The sequence below is a fragment of the Ornithorhynchus anatinus genome, chromosome 7 (assembly GCF_004115215.2).
Source record: "Ornithorhynchus anatinus isolate Pmale09 chromosome 7, mOrnAna1.pri.v4, whole genome shotgun sequence".
Taxonomy (NCBI): domain Eukaryota; kingdom Metazoa; phylum Chordata; class Mammalia; order Monotremata; family Ornithorhynchidae; genus Ornithorhynchus; species Ornithorhynchus anatinus.
In genome coordinates, this window is record NC_041734.1 from 1,556,895 (window position 1) to 1,571,459 (window position 14,565).

A 14,565-nucleotide genomic window follows, 5' to 3' on the forward strand; every position below is an offset into this window, starting at 1 on the left:
CATCTGGACAATGGGGATCGAGACTGGGAGCCCCACGTGGGACAGGGACCGCGTCCAACCCCATTTGCTTCTAAGAGCCTGGGCTTCGGAGTCAGAGGTCGTGAGTTCGACTCCCGGCTCCGCCACTTGTCAGCTGGGTGACTGTGGGCGAGTCACTCCACTTCTCTGTGCCTCAGTGACCTCCTCTGTAAAATGGGGATTAACTGTGAGCCTCACGTGGGACGACCTGATGACCCCGTATCTCCCCCAGCACTCAGAACAGTGCTCTGCACATAGTAAGTGCTTAACAGATACCAACATTATTATTATTATTATTATTATCCACTCCTCCTGGCACTCGGGAAGCGCTTAACATGGCATAGTGACTGGAGCCCAGGCCTGGGAGTCGGAAGGACCTGGGTTCTAATCCCGGCTCCACCACGCACTTGTTCTGAGACCTTGGGCAAGTCACCTCACTTCTCTAGGCCTCGGTTCCCTCATCTGGAAAATGGGGATTGAGTCTGTGAGCCCCACGTGGGACAGGGACTGTGTCCACCCATTTTACCTGTATCCACCCCCGGCGCTTAGCACAGTGCCTGCCCCATAGTAAGCCCTCAACAAATACCATAATTATTATAATTACTATTATTATTAGGTCCTCAGTTCTGTGCTCTGCACACTGTAAATGCTCGGGAGCAGCGCGGCTTAGTGGAAACAGCCTGGGCGTCAGAAGGTCACGGGTTCTAATCCCGGCTCCGCCACCTGTCTGCTGTGTGACCTCGGGCAAGTCACTTGCCTCCTCTGGGCCTCCACTCCTTCATCAGGAAAATGGGGGTGAAGACGGCGAGCCCCCACGTGGGACGACCTCCTTACCCCCTGTCTCCCCCAGTTTTAAGAAGACAACTTGGCGCGTAGTAAGCGCTTGACAAATACCATAATAATTAAAATAATGATAATAATAATAAATACGACTTAAATGCAGGAATGAGGCAAAAGAACCAACCTACGGTTAGACTCCAGGCTGAGAACTCGGGGTGGGCGGGGACGGTGGCTGGTTATTGTTCTCTTCTTCTTTCCCAAGGGCTCAGCTCAGTGCTCTGCACACAGGAAGTGCTTGATCAAGAGGAATGAATGAATGAATGAATGAATGAATGAATGAATGAATGAACGAATGAATGAATGAACGAACGAATGAACGAATGAAGGCGGAGGGAGCGCCCCGCCTCCCCCGCGGCGGCCGACAGGGGGCGCTGCCCCGGCCCCTCGAGGCCACGCCCCCTTGCCCGAGGCCCCGCCCCTCGGGAAACGAGCGGACCAATCCCGGCCCGGGGAGGGCGCGCGCCCCGGACCCGTGTGCGCATGCGCCACCTCCGCCCTCGAGCGCGCGCGCCCGGAGCTCCCCGCTGCCCGCACAAAGAGCGGCGCGCCTGCGTAGGCGCGTGCACAGGCCTGCCCAGCAATGCTAGGCGCGTGCCCAGGCGTGCCCAGGCATGCAGATACAGGCGTGCAGACGCGTGCACAGGCGCGCACAGAAATGCTAGAAGCGTGCCCAGGCCTACAGGCGTGCACAGGCATGCAGACGCGTGCACAGGCAGGCAGATGCATGCGTGCAGACGCGTGCCCAGGCCCGCACAGGCATGCAGACGCGTGCCCAGGCGTGCCCAGGCATGCAGACGCACAGGATGCCCGCCCCTCCGCTGCCCGCAGCAGCTCCCGGCTGCCAAAGCCGCCACCCTGTGCAGAACGCTCCCCTTCCGGGCGCCGTACCTGGGCAGGTGTATCCGGGGGAGGGGAGGGGAGCCTGAGCCTGAGCCTCCTCCTCCTCCTCCTCCGCGCCCCGAGGCCGGCCGGGCTCTGCGAGGCCGCCGGGGCCGCCCCCCAACTTCAAACCGGAGGGGGGAGGGGTCAACTCTGGCCACGCCCCCTCCAAGGTCACGCCCCCTCCAAGGTCACACCCCCTCCAAGGTCACACCCCCTCCAAGATCACTCCCCCTCCAAGGTGTCTCCCTCCTCCGAGGTCACTCCCCCTCCAAGGTCACACCTCCTCCAAGGTCACGACCCCTCCAAGGTCAAGCCCCTTCCAAGGTCACACCTCCTCCAAGGTCACGACCCCTCCAAGGTCAAGCCCCTTCCAAGGTCACGCCCTTTCCCCCCTCCAGGATGGACTGGGAGCCAGAGGACCTGGGTTCTCATCCCCGCTCCGCCACTGGTCCGCCCGGTGACCTTGGACGAGTCACTTCTCTAGGCCTCAGTGACCTCCTCTGCAAAACGGGGATGGAAAATAAAATAACCGGTGGTATTTGTCCAGCGCTTACTACGTGCAGAGCACTGTTCGAAGCGCTGGGGAAGATACAGGGGAACGAGGTTGTCCCGCGCGAGGCTCACGGTCTCCATCCCCATTTTACAGATGAGGGAAGTGAAGTGACTCGCCCACAGTCGCCCAGCTGACAAGGGGCAGAGCGGGGATTCGAACCCAGGACCTCTGACCCCCAAGCTCGGGCTCTTTCCACTGAGCCACGCTGTTCTATTATCCTCTCTCAAGTACCTAGTAATAATAATAATATAGTAATCATAACTATAATAAAGTCATAGAATAATAATAAAGCACCTACTATTTGTTAAGCGCCTACTACGTGCCAAGCACTGTTCTAAGCGCTGGGGGAGATACAGGGGCATCGGGTGGTCCCCCGTGGGGCTCGCGGTCTTCATCCCCGTTTTACAGATGAGGTTAGCATGCCCAGAGAGGCGCAGTGACTTGCCCAAAGTCACCCAGCTGGTGGAGTCAGGATTAATAATAATAATGTTGGTATTTGTTAAGCGCTTACTATGTGCCGAGCACTGTTCTAAGCGCTGGGGGAGACCCAGGGGAATCGGGTCGTCCCACGTGGGGCTCGCGGTCTTCATCCCCATTTTACAGATGAGGGAACTGAGGCCCAGAGAAGTTAAGTGACTCGCCCACAGTCGCACAGCTGACAGGTGGCAGAGCCGGGATTCGAACCCGTGACCTCGGACTCCAAAGCCCGGGCTCTTTCCACTGAGCCACGCCTCTCTAGAACCCACGACCTCTGACTCCCCAGCCCGAGCTCGTTCCACTAAGCCACGCTGCCCCCCCCCCCCGATTAGACTCTAAGTCCGTCAAAGGGCAGGGACCGTCTCTATCTGTCACCGATTTGTCCATCCCAAGCGCTTAGTCCAGTGCTCTGCACATAGTAAGCGCTCGATGAATACTGTTGAATGAATTACAGTGCTCTGCGCAAAGTCTGCGCTCAATAAATACAATCGAATGGATGACCGTGTCCCATCTGCTTTTCTCCTAAGGAACGTGTCTACCCACTCTGGTCTATCACACTCACCCAGTAAGCCCTCAGTAGACATCACTGGTGGATTGTATCTGCCCCAGCGCTTGGCTCAGAGTAGGCGCTCAATAAGCTCCCGGACGATTATTATGACTTCAGTGAAACGCTCATAGGCAGGTCACACATTTTCCGGGAATAAAGGGGGCTGGCTGTCCAGGAAGTCGGGATCCAGGAGAGGATGGGGAATTGTCCTTTCCGAGTGCTTAGTACAGTGCTCCGCACACGGGAAGCGCTCAGTAAATACGATCGAGTGAACGAATGAGAGGCGGCAAAAAGAGGACACCAGTCGGAGAATCCTCTACGCGGCCACTTTTGGGGACGCGGCCAGGCATCTGTTAGAGAAGCAGCGTGGCTCAGTGGAAAGAGCCCGGGCTTGGGAGTCAGCGGTCATGGGTTCGAATCCCGGCTCTGCCTCTTCTCCTCTGTGTGACTGCGGGCGAGTCACTTCACTTCTCTGCGCCTCGGTCACCTCATCTGGAAAATGGGGATGAAGACTGTGAGCCTCACGGGGGACAACCCGATGACGCTGCCTCTCCCCGAGCGCTTAGAACAGTGCTCTGCACACAGTAAGCGCTTAACAGATACCAACGTTATTATCATTTTTAAGACCGTCCCCCCAATTGGAGCAGAAATGTAGTGACCCCCACATCTTCTGTCCAAAGGGCTGAGGCCTGGGGTGTGGGGATGGGGAACGGCTGCTTAACAAATACTATCGTCATTATTATCATCATTATTATTGTTATTATTAGAGAATTCTTGAGCTCTCTCTGCCAACTGGGAAATTGGCCTGGGGAACCATTCCACACATTCCGACGCAGTGTCCGTCGGCGGATGGGTTATAATAATAATGATAATGTTGGTATTTGTTAAGCGCTTACTATGTGCGGAGCACTGTTCTAAGCGCTGGGGGAGATACAGGGGAATCAGGTCGTCCCACGTGGGGCTCACAGTCTTCATCCCCATTTTACAGACGAGGGAACTGAGGCGCAGAGAAGCGAAGTGACTCGCCCACAGTCACCCAGCTGACACGTGGCAGAGCCGGCATTCGAACCCACGACCTCGGACTCCAAAGCCCGGGCTCTTTCCACTGAGCCACGCTGCTTCTCCGGGTTATCGGAGATTCTCCCAGAGCCCCCGGGCTTCCGCGCTGCGATGACAAAGCGGCGGGGCCCAGTGGGTAGAGAACTTTCCCAGCGCTTAGTACAGTGCTCTGCACACAGGAAGCGCCCAATAAATACCACCGAGTGAATTAACTCTGTTGTACTCTTCCAGTTACTGGGCACAGTGCTCTCCGGATAAGCTAAGCTCCTCCAGGGCAGGGATCATGGCTGCTATTATACGTGCCCAAGCGTTCAGTACAGTGCTCTGCCCACAGTAGAGTGTCAGGTCCTTGAGGGCAGGGATTGTGTCAGGGAAGCAGTGTGGCTCAGTGGAAGGAGCCCGGGCTTGGGAGTCAGAGGTCGTGGGTTCTAATCCTGCTTCCGCCACTTAGCTGTGTGACTGTGGGCCGGTCACTTCACTTCTCTGGGCCTCGGTGACCTCATCTGGAAAATGGGGATGAAGACTGGGAGCCCCACGGGGGACAACCTGATCACCTTGTATCCTCCCCCAGCGCTTAGAACAGTGCTCTGCACATAGTAAGCGCTTAACCTGAAATCCATCATGATTATTCTTTTAGACTGTGAGCCCGTAGTGGGCAGGAATTGTCTTTGTTGCCGAATTGTACTTTGCAAGCGCTTAGTACAGTGCTCTGCCCACAGTGCTCAATAAATACGATTGAGTGAAATAAATGAATATTATACTCGCCTGAGCGCTCAGGAGGGAAAGGATTGTCTGTCCCAACTGGTATGCTCGCCCAAGCGCTCAGCACAGTGCTCTGCACACAGTAGCCCGTAAGGTGCTGGAGGGAAAGGATCCTCTCCCCCAAGTAGTGTGCTCGCCCAAGCGCTCAGCACAGTGCTCTGCACACCGTAGACCGTAAGGTCCTCGGGGGGAAAGGAACCTGTCTCCCAACTATTATGCTCGCCCAAGCGCTCAGCACAGTGCTCTGCACACCGTAGACCGTAAGGTCCTCGGGGGAAAGGATCATCTCTCCCATCTAGTATGCTCGCCCAAGCGCTCAGCACAGTGCTCTGCACACAGTAGCCCGTAAGGTCCTCGAGGGAAAGGATCGTCTCCCCTGAGTAGTGTGCTCGTCCAAGCGCTCAGCACAGTGCTCTGCACGCAGTAGCCCGTAAGGTCCTGGAGGATAAGGATCGTGTCTCCTGAGTAGTGTGGTCGCCCAAGCGCTCAGCACAGTGCTCTGCACACAGTAGCCCGTAAGGTCCTGAAGGGAAAGGATCGTGTCTCCCTTAAGTAGTGTGGTCGCCCAAGCGCTCAGCACAGTGCTCTGCACGCAGTCGACCGTAAGGTCCTCGGGGGAAAGGATCGTATCTCCTAAGTAGTGTGCTCGCCCAAGCGCTCAGCACAGTGCTCTGCACAGCGTAGCCCGTAAGGTCCTGGAGGGAAAGGATCGTCTCCCCTTAGTGTGCTCTCCCAAGCGCTCAGCACAGTGCTCTGCACGCAGTAGAACGAAAGGTCCTCGAGGGAAAGGATCGTCTCCCCTAAGTAGTGTGCTCGCCCAAGCGCTCAGCGCAGTGCTCTGCACCCAGTCGACCGTAAGGTCCTCGGGGGAAAGGATCGTGTCTCCTGAGACGTGTGGTCGCCCAAGCGCTCAGCACAGTGCTCCGCACAAAGTAGGAGCTCAGTACGTTGCCCTGGGAGCGGGAAACACATGCCAATGGTCACTGGCTGGCGGGCGGCGCCCTCTGCTGGCTGCGGCCTAACATTGCACCCCCGCCTTGAGCGCCTCTTACAGTGTCTTTCAATATTAATAACAATAATAATGAAAATAATGGCATTTATTATGCGCTTACTATGTGCCAGGCACTCTACTAAGCGCTGGGGTGGACGCGAAGAAATGAAGATGGACACTGTCCCTGGCCCACGTGGGAATCACAGCCGCAAGCCCCATTTTGCAGAAGCGGCGGGGCTCAGCGCAAAGAGCCCGGGGTTGAGAGTCAGAGGTCAGGGGTTCGAATCCAGACTCCGCCGCTTGCCAGCTGGGTGACTGTGGGCAAGTCATTTCACTTCTCTGGGCCTCAGCGACCTCATCTGTAAAATGGGGATTAAGACTGGGAGCCTCACGTGGGACAACCTGATCGCCTTGTATCCCCCCCCCCGCCCCAGCCCCCAGGGCTTAGAACAGTGCTTTGCTCATAGTAAGCGCTTAACAAATACCACCATTACTGAGGGAACCGAGGCCCCGAGAATAGTAATAATTATTATTATTATGGTATTTCTGTCGCCGACTTGTTCATTCCAAGCGCTTAGTACAGTGCCCTGCACATAGTAAGCGCTCAATAAATACTATTGAATGAATATTTGCTAAGCACTTACTACGTGCCAGGCACTGTACTAAGCGCTGGGGTGGATGCGAGCAAATTAAGATGGACACTGTCCCTGGCCCACGTGATTATCACAGCCTCAAGCCCCATTTTGTGTGCCCTTGGGCAAGTCACTGCACTTCTCTGTTCCTCAGTGGCCTCATCTGGAAAATGGGGAGGAAGACTGTGTGCCCCACGTGGGACCACCTGATGACCCTGTATCTCCCCCAGCGCTTAGAACAGTGCTGGGCACATAGTAAGCGCTTAACAAATACCAACAGTATTATTATTATTTTACTGATGAGGGAACTGACAGTGAAATGAGTTGCCCAAGATGACGCAGCAAGCAAGGGGCGGAGTCAGGATTAGAACCCAGCTCCTTCTGACTCCCAGGTCCGGGCTCTACCCACTGGGCCGTGCCGTCCAGCTTCTAGGCCCTTCTGACTCCCAGGCCCGTCATGGCGGGATGGGTGAAAACCGGTTACTACGTGCCGAGCACTGTTCTAAGCACTATAGTCTACAATTACAATAGTAATAATAAAAATGATCATGGTGTTTGTTAAGTGTTTACTTAGGGCCAGGCACTGTACTAAGCGCTGGGGTGGATCAAATCGGGCTGGACAGAGTCCCCGTCCCTCATGGGACCCATGGTTGAAGTAGAAGGGAGCACAGGTATCTTATCCCCATTTTACAGACGAGGTAACTGAGGCACAGCGAAGCTGTGCCCAGGCCTGGGAGTCAGCAGGACCTGGGTTCTAATCCTGACTCCACCACTTGTCCCACAGATCCCACAGACAATGACTCTCCCCCGCTTCAAAGCCTTATCGAAGGCCCGTCTCCTCCGAGAGGCCTTCCCTGACTGCGCCCTCCTCTCCTCTTCTCCCGCTCCCTTCTGCGTCGCCCCGACTCCCTCCCTTTCTTCATCTCCCCCTCCCCTCCCCGCCCCGCACCGCTTACATCCACATCTCTCATTTCTCTATTTCTATTCACATCTCTCTCCCCCTTTAGACCGTCAGCTCTTTGTGGGCAGGGAATGTGTCTGCTTTATTGTCCTACTGTCCTCTCCCAAGCGCTTAGTACACTGCCCTGCACACAGTAAGCGCTCAATAAATACGATTGATTGAATGAATGAATGAAATGGCCTGGCCATAGTGGACAGAGCCCCGGCTTAGGAGTCAGAAGGTCAAGAGTTCTACCCCCGGCTCCTCCACCTGTCCGCTGTGTGACCTTGGGCAAGTCAATCCAGAGCGGCTCAGTGGAAAGAGCCTGGGCTTGGGAGTCAGAGGTCATGGGTTCGAATGCCGGCTCCGCCACTTGTCTGCTGTGCGACCTCGGTCAAGTCACTTAACTTCCCTGGGCCTCAGTTGCCTCATCTGTAAAAATGGGGATTTAAAAAAAAAAACGTGAGCCACACGGGGGACAATCCGATGACCCTGTATCTCCCCCAGCGCTTAGAACAGTGCTCTGCACATAGTAAGCGCTTAACAAATACCAACATCATTATTATTCTCTGGGCCTCAGTGACCTCATCTGTCAAATGGGGCTGAAGACCGTGAGCCTCACGTGGGACAACCTGATGACCCCGCATCTCCCCCAGCGCTTAGAACAGTGCTCGGCACACTGTAAGCGCTTGACAAATACTATCATTATTAATAAATACGACTGACCGATGGTATTTTTTATGGGATTTGCTCATCGCTTACTATGTGCGCAGCCCTGCACTAAGCACCGGGGGTCGACACAAGCTAATCATGTTGGACACAGTCCCTGTCCCACGTGGGGCCCACAGTCTTAATCCCCATTTTACAGAGGAGGGAACTGAGGCCCGGAGAAGTGAAGTGACACGTCCAAGGTCACCCTGCAGAGAAGTGGTGGAGCTGGGATTAGAACCCAGGTAATAATAGTAATAATTACGGTACTTGTTAGGCGCTTACTATGGGCCGAACGCTGGGGTAGATACAGGTCGATCGGGGTGGACCCAGTCCTTGTCTCACATCTGACAGATGAGGTGCAGAGAAGTGAAATGAGTTACCCAAGATGGCACAGCAAGCGAGGGGCGGAGCCGGGATTAGAACCCAGGTCCTCCTGACTCCCGGGCCCGTCACGGCAGGAACGGGTGAAAACCGGTTGTCATTCCCGGTCAAACCGGGACACCCTGAAGCGATTATTTCCGAGGCCGGGGCCGGCCGGAGAGGCCGGGTCACCATCTGGCCAGCCGGCGGCCTTCTCTGGACGTGAGCTAAGCGGGGTCAGAGTTGAGGTCGGAGCCGCCGCGTCCTGCCTCTCTCCGGCCAAGAAACCACTCTCCCTCTCTCTGAGCAGAAGATTCTGGGCCTCCTGACGTCCTCCCGCCCAACGGCCCCGCGGGGTGAGGGGGGGGTCGGGGAAAGGGGAAGAGAAAAGGCCGAGCTCCCCCCGACACGCACGGAGATTTAGGAATTAAGGGAGAAGAAGGCCTGGCAGGAGACGGCGGGGCCTGGTGCCAGACTGAAAGCGCACGAGGGAGGAGGCGGAGGTGTCCGCGGATCTCTCTCCTCCGCGGCCCCGCGGGGAGAATCAGGGATGGAGAGGGGAGAGACGGGGCCGGCGTCGGACGGCGGTGGGGTGGTGCTCTTCCCGGAGCCTCTGCCCTAGGTGGTCACGACTCTGATGGCTGCCGAACGTTTCGTCTTCAAAAACGTTCGGGACACGTCTCCCCACGCCTCAGAAATCTCCAGCGGTCGCCCATCCACCTCCAGATCAGACAAAAACTCCTCACCGTCGGCCATAAAGCCGTCCATCCCCCGGCCCCCTCTTACCTCACCCGGCCGCTCTCCTCCGCCGACCCGGCCCGCACGCTCCGCTCCTCCGATGCCGACCTTCTCCCCGGGCCCCCGTCTCCTCCGTGTCACCGCCGACCCCTCGCCCGCGTCCCGCCTCCGGCCCGGGACGTCCTCCCTCCTCAAACCCCACAGACGACGACTCTCCCTCCGCTTCAAAGCCTCCGTGAAGGCCCATCTCCTCCAAGAAGCCTTCCCTGACTGTGCCCTCCTTTCCTCTTCTCCCGCTCCCTTTCTTCATTCCCCCCTCCCAGTCCACACCACCGATGTCCACCTCCGTCATTTATTTATTTCTCTCAATGCCTGTCTCCCTCTCTAGACCGTAAGCTCGCTGTGGGCAGGGAAAATGACTGTTTATTGTTATATCGTCCTCTCCCAGGCGCTTAGTCCAGTGCTCTGCACACAGTAAGCGCTCAATAAATACGACTGAATGAATAAAAGAATGCAGGCCAGGCTGGTCTGTCTCCGGCAGTTGTCCCTTAGCCATCCTCATCTGCGGTACTATGTCTTTGTACCTTTCTTGAAGTTTCTTCCGTCTACTCTGTGTATGAATACTCCCTTCCAGCTCAAGGGATAACACTGTGGATGTGCAGTCTACGTCTCTTCTCATCATCCAATCTCATTATTCTTCTTATTAATAAGAATAATAATAATAGTGGATTATTATTATGGCATTTCTAAGCGCTTACTATGTTCCAAGCACTGTTCTAAGCACCAGGGTAGGTAAAAGGTCATCAGGTTGTCCCCTGTGGGGCTCACAGTCTCCAGCCCCATTTTCCAGATGAGGGAACTGAGGCCCAGAGAAGTGAAGTGACTGGCCCAAAGTCACACTGCCGACAAGCGGCAGGGCCGGGATTAGAACCCACGACCTCTGACTCCCAAGCCCGTGCTCTTATCATTAATAATAATAATAATTAATAATAATGTTGGTATTTGTTAAGCGCTTACTATGTGCAGAGCACTGTTCTAAGCGCTGGAGGAGATACAGGGTCATCAGGTTGTCCCCTGTGAGGCTCACAATCTTAATCCCCGTTTTCCAGATGAGGGAACTGAGGCCCAGAGAAGTGAAGTGACTTGCCCACAGTCACCCAGCTGACAACTGGTAGAGCTGGGATTAGAACCCATGACCTCTGACTCCCAAGCCCGGGCTCTTTCCACTGAGTCGTGCTGCTTCTCATTAGGCCACACTCCTTTCGTTAAGCGCTTAGTATGGGCCAGGCACTGTACTAAGCGCTGGGAGGGATATAAGCCAATCCCTGTCCCACGTGGGGCTCACCGTCTCCATCCCCATTTTCCAGATGAGGGAACTGAGGCCCAGAGAAGTGAAATAATGATGATAGTATTCCTTAAGCGTGTACTACGTGCCAAGGACCCTTCTGAGCGCCGAAATGACTTGCCCAAGGTCACCCAGCAGACGAGCAGAGGAGCCAGGACGGCAGCCCGGGTCCGCCCGAGCCCCAGGCCCGGGTTCTACCCCCCGGGCCCCGTCGATTCTCCGGTTCTCCTGCCCCAACAGTCGGGGGCCATTGGCCGCCGCGGCCCCGGCGGGGCGTCCCCGGCTGGACCTTCCACCCACGTGGTCCCCGTTTCCTGGAAAGCGAGGGAATGGAATCCCAGATCCCGGCCAACGCTCCGCTCTCACCGCTCCGCTCCCCTCCGCCCCCGGCCTCCAAGGGAGGGGCGGGCAGCCCGGACGCCCCCGTCCTCCCCACCCGGGGTCGCGGCCCTGGGGGAGGCACGAGACTCTCGCTCGCCCGGGGAGAGGCATCGAGGAACGGCTGAGTCAGGAGCCCAGCCGGCCCGGGGTTGGAAACGAGAGATGGATATATATTGTTTTTCTTTTGGACAGGCCGCCAGGCGATCGCTGGTTTCTCCTAATAGCTCTCTCATTCCACACGGAATTTATCCGCGGGGATTTCTCCGGGGCCAAGAACGCCGTTAAGGGCTAGGAGGGATTCGAGGTCGTCGGCTCGAACGCGGGATGGGCCCGGGGGGGAACGGGGATCTTACGCCCACTTTAGAGATCAGGAGAGAGAAGACCAGAGAGGTGAAGGGACACGGCCTAGGTCACACAGCGGGCCCAGCGTAACACTGAGGCCAGGAGCCAGATCTCCAGGCATTCGGGGATGGAATCCGGCCTCTAGGGCCCCGTTGCCTTTTTTTACATTCTCAAACACCTCCCCGAGATGTTGTAGGACAATCAGCGGGGCGTAGTGGATAGAGCGCAGGCCTGGGAGTCAGGAGGTCATGGGTTCTAATCCCGGCCCTGCCATATGTCTCCTCTGTGCAAGTCACTTCGCTTTTCTGGGCCTCAGTTGCCTCCTCTGTAAAATGGGGATTAAGACCGTGAGCCCCAGGCGGACTGTGTCCAACCTGGTTAACTTGTCTGCTGTCCGCCCCTTGTCTGCTGGGTGACCTTGGGTGAGTCATTTCGCTTCTCTGGGCCTCAGTTCCCTCATCTGGAAAATGGGGACTGAGCCTCTGAGCCCCACGAGGGACAGGGACTGGATCCAAACACATGACCTGTCCGCTCCAGCGCCTAGAACGGTGCCCGACGCATAGTAAGCGCTTAACAAATACCATTAAAAAGAACCAATGAGGCTAGTTAGAGAAGTAGCGGGGCCTAGCAGATAGAGCACAGGCCTGGGAAGCAGAAGGAGCTGGGTTCTAATCCCGGCTCCGCCACTTGTCCGCTGTGTCACCTTAGGCGAGTCCCTTCCCCGGGCCTCAGTCCCCTCATCTGGAAAATGGGGATTGAGGCTGTGTGAGCCCCCCATGGGACGGGGCCTGGGTCCAACCCGATTTGCTTGGATCCAGCCCAGCGCTTAAGACAGTGCCTGGCACATAGTCAGCGCTTAACAAATAGTGTTATTATTACGTGCCGGGTCGCTAGGGGAAAGTCAGGGATGGAGAGGGGAGAGTAGGAGGGGTGGGAGGGTCCGTGTTGGGGTCACCGGGGGGGAAAACGAGCGTTGAAACGACCCTTGTGAATGCAAACCTTGTCGTTTCAGTACCGTTGTCTTTGTGAAGTAAACCCACGCCGCTGCTCACCTCCTCACTGGGCCTCGCCCTCGCCCGTCCCGCCGAAGACCCCCCGGCCCACATCCTACCGTCGACCCGGAACGTCCTCCCTCTTCACGTCCTCCAAACCAACTCTCTTCCCCTCTTCAAAGCCCTACTGAGAGCTCACCTCCTCCGGGAGGCCCGCCCAGACTGATTCCTCCATTTCCCTCTGCTCTTCCTCCCCGTCCCCCCCGCCTCCCTCCCTCTGCTCTACCCCCCTTCCTGCCCTTGTGAATATTTGTATGTATCATTTATTCCTTCCCCTCCCCACAGCACTTGCGTAATAAATAAATATTTATTACTCTATTTTATTAACATGTATATATCTAGGATTCTATTTATTTTGATAATGATAATGTTGGTATTTAAGCGCTTACTATGTGCCAAGCACTGTTCTAAGCGCTGGGGGAGATACAGGGTCATCGGGTTGTCCCAGGTGAGGCTCACAGTCTTAGAGCCCATTTTACAGAGGAGGTAACTGAGGCACCGAGAAGTGAAGCGACTGGCCCACAGTCACACAGCTGACGGGTGGTGGAGCCGGGATTCGAACCCACGACCTCTGACTCCCATGTCCGGGCTCTTTGCACCGAGCCACGCCGATGGGATTGATGCCCGTCTACTTCTTCTGTTCTGCTGCCGGTCTCCCCGCTTCTAGACCGTGAGCCCGTTGTTGGGCAGGGATCGGCTCTATCTGTTGCCGAATGGTACATTCCGAGCGCTTAGTACAGTGCTCTGCACACAGTAAGTGCTCAATAAATACGCCGGGGTGAATGAAATCCATCCTGCTGCCGTGAAGAGCCCTTTCCTGACGTCTCCCCTTTCCGTCTGTAAGCTCTGACAGCACATTCGCCTCACCTAATCATAATGATCATAACCGTGGTATTTGTTAAGTGCTTACTATGTTCCGGGCACTATACTAAGTGCTGGGGGGGAAACAAGCAAATCGGGATGGACACAGTCTTAATCCCCATTTTCCAGATGAGGTAACTGAGGCACAGAGAAGTGAAGTGTCTCGGCCAAGGTCGTACAGCAGATCCGATTATCTTGTCTCTCTCCCCGCACTTCGTTCTAATCCCGGCTCCGCCACTTGTCTGCTGTGTGACCCGGGGCAAGTCATTTCACTTGTCGGCACCTCAATATTCTCATCTGGAAAATGGGGATTGAGACTGTGAGCCCCACGTGGGTCAGGGACCGTGTCTAACCCGATTGGCTTCTATCTACCCCAGTGCTTAGGACAGTGCCTGGCACAGAGTAAGCGCCTAATAAATACTATTACTATTATTATTTCAGTGCTGGGCACATACATATATATCAAATATATATATTTGAGCACGTATATGTATATATGTATATATGTATATATGTATATATATATATATATATAATATATATATTTATATAAGCCACTCGAAAGCACTTTTCTCTCTACGTTTTAGAGGACTGGGAGGGCAGCCTTTTCTTTTTTTAATGGCATTTGTTAAATCCTTATTACATGCTAGACACTGTTCTAAGCGCTGGTGTAGCATCAAGCTCATCAGGTCGGCGGGGGGGGGGGGTCCCACTTTTAAGCCCCATTTTCCAGATGAGGGAACCGAGGCCCAGAGAAGTGAAGTGACTTAATGTTACTACTAATAATGACGGTATTTGGTAAGCGCTTACTACGGGCAGGGCCCTGAATTAAGCGCCGGGGTGGATCCAAGCAAATAGGATCGGACACGGTCCCCGTCCCACGTGCGGCTCAACGAGAAGCAGCGTGGCTCAGTGGAAAGAGCCCGGGCTGGAGAGCCCGAGGTCTTGGGTTCTAATCCCAGCTCTGGCCCTTGTCAGCTGTGTGAATCTGGGCGAGTCACTTTACTCCTCCGGGCCTCAGTTCCCTCATCTGGAAAATGGAGATGAAGACCGGGAGCCCCACCTGGGACAACC

General features: G+C 55.7%; 1 long non-coding RNA gene across 1 annotated transcript; it reads right to left on the reverse strand.

Moving 5' to 3' along the window:
- Window positions 1-464: 464 nt before the first annotated feature.
- On the reverse strand, window positions 465-1,772 carry LOC120638508. The gene is made up of 3 exons (XR_005660208.1): window positions 1,747-1,772; window positions 983-1,092; window positions 465-480 (listed from the first exon to the last, which is right to left on the reverse strand). It is a non-coding gene; the product is annotated as an uncharacterized LOC120638508 (long non-coding RNA).
- Window positions 1,773-14,565: the final 12,793 nt, after the last annotated feature.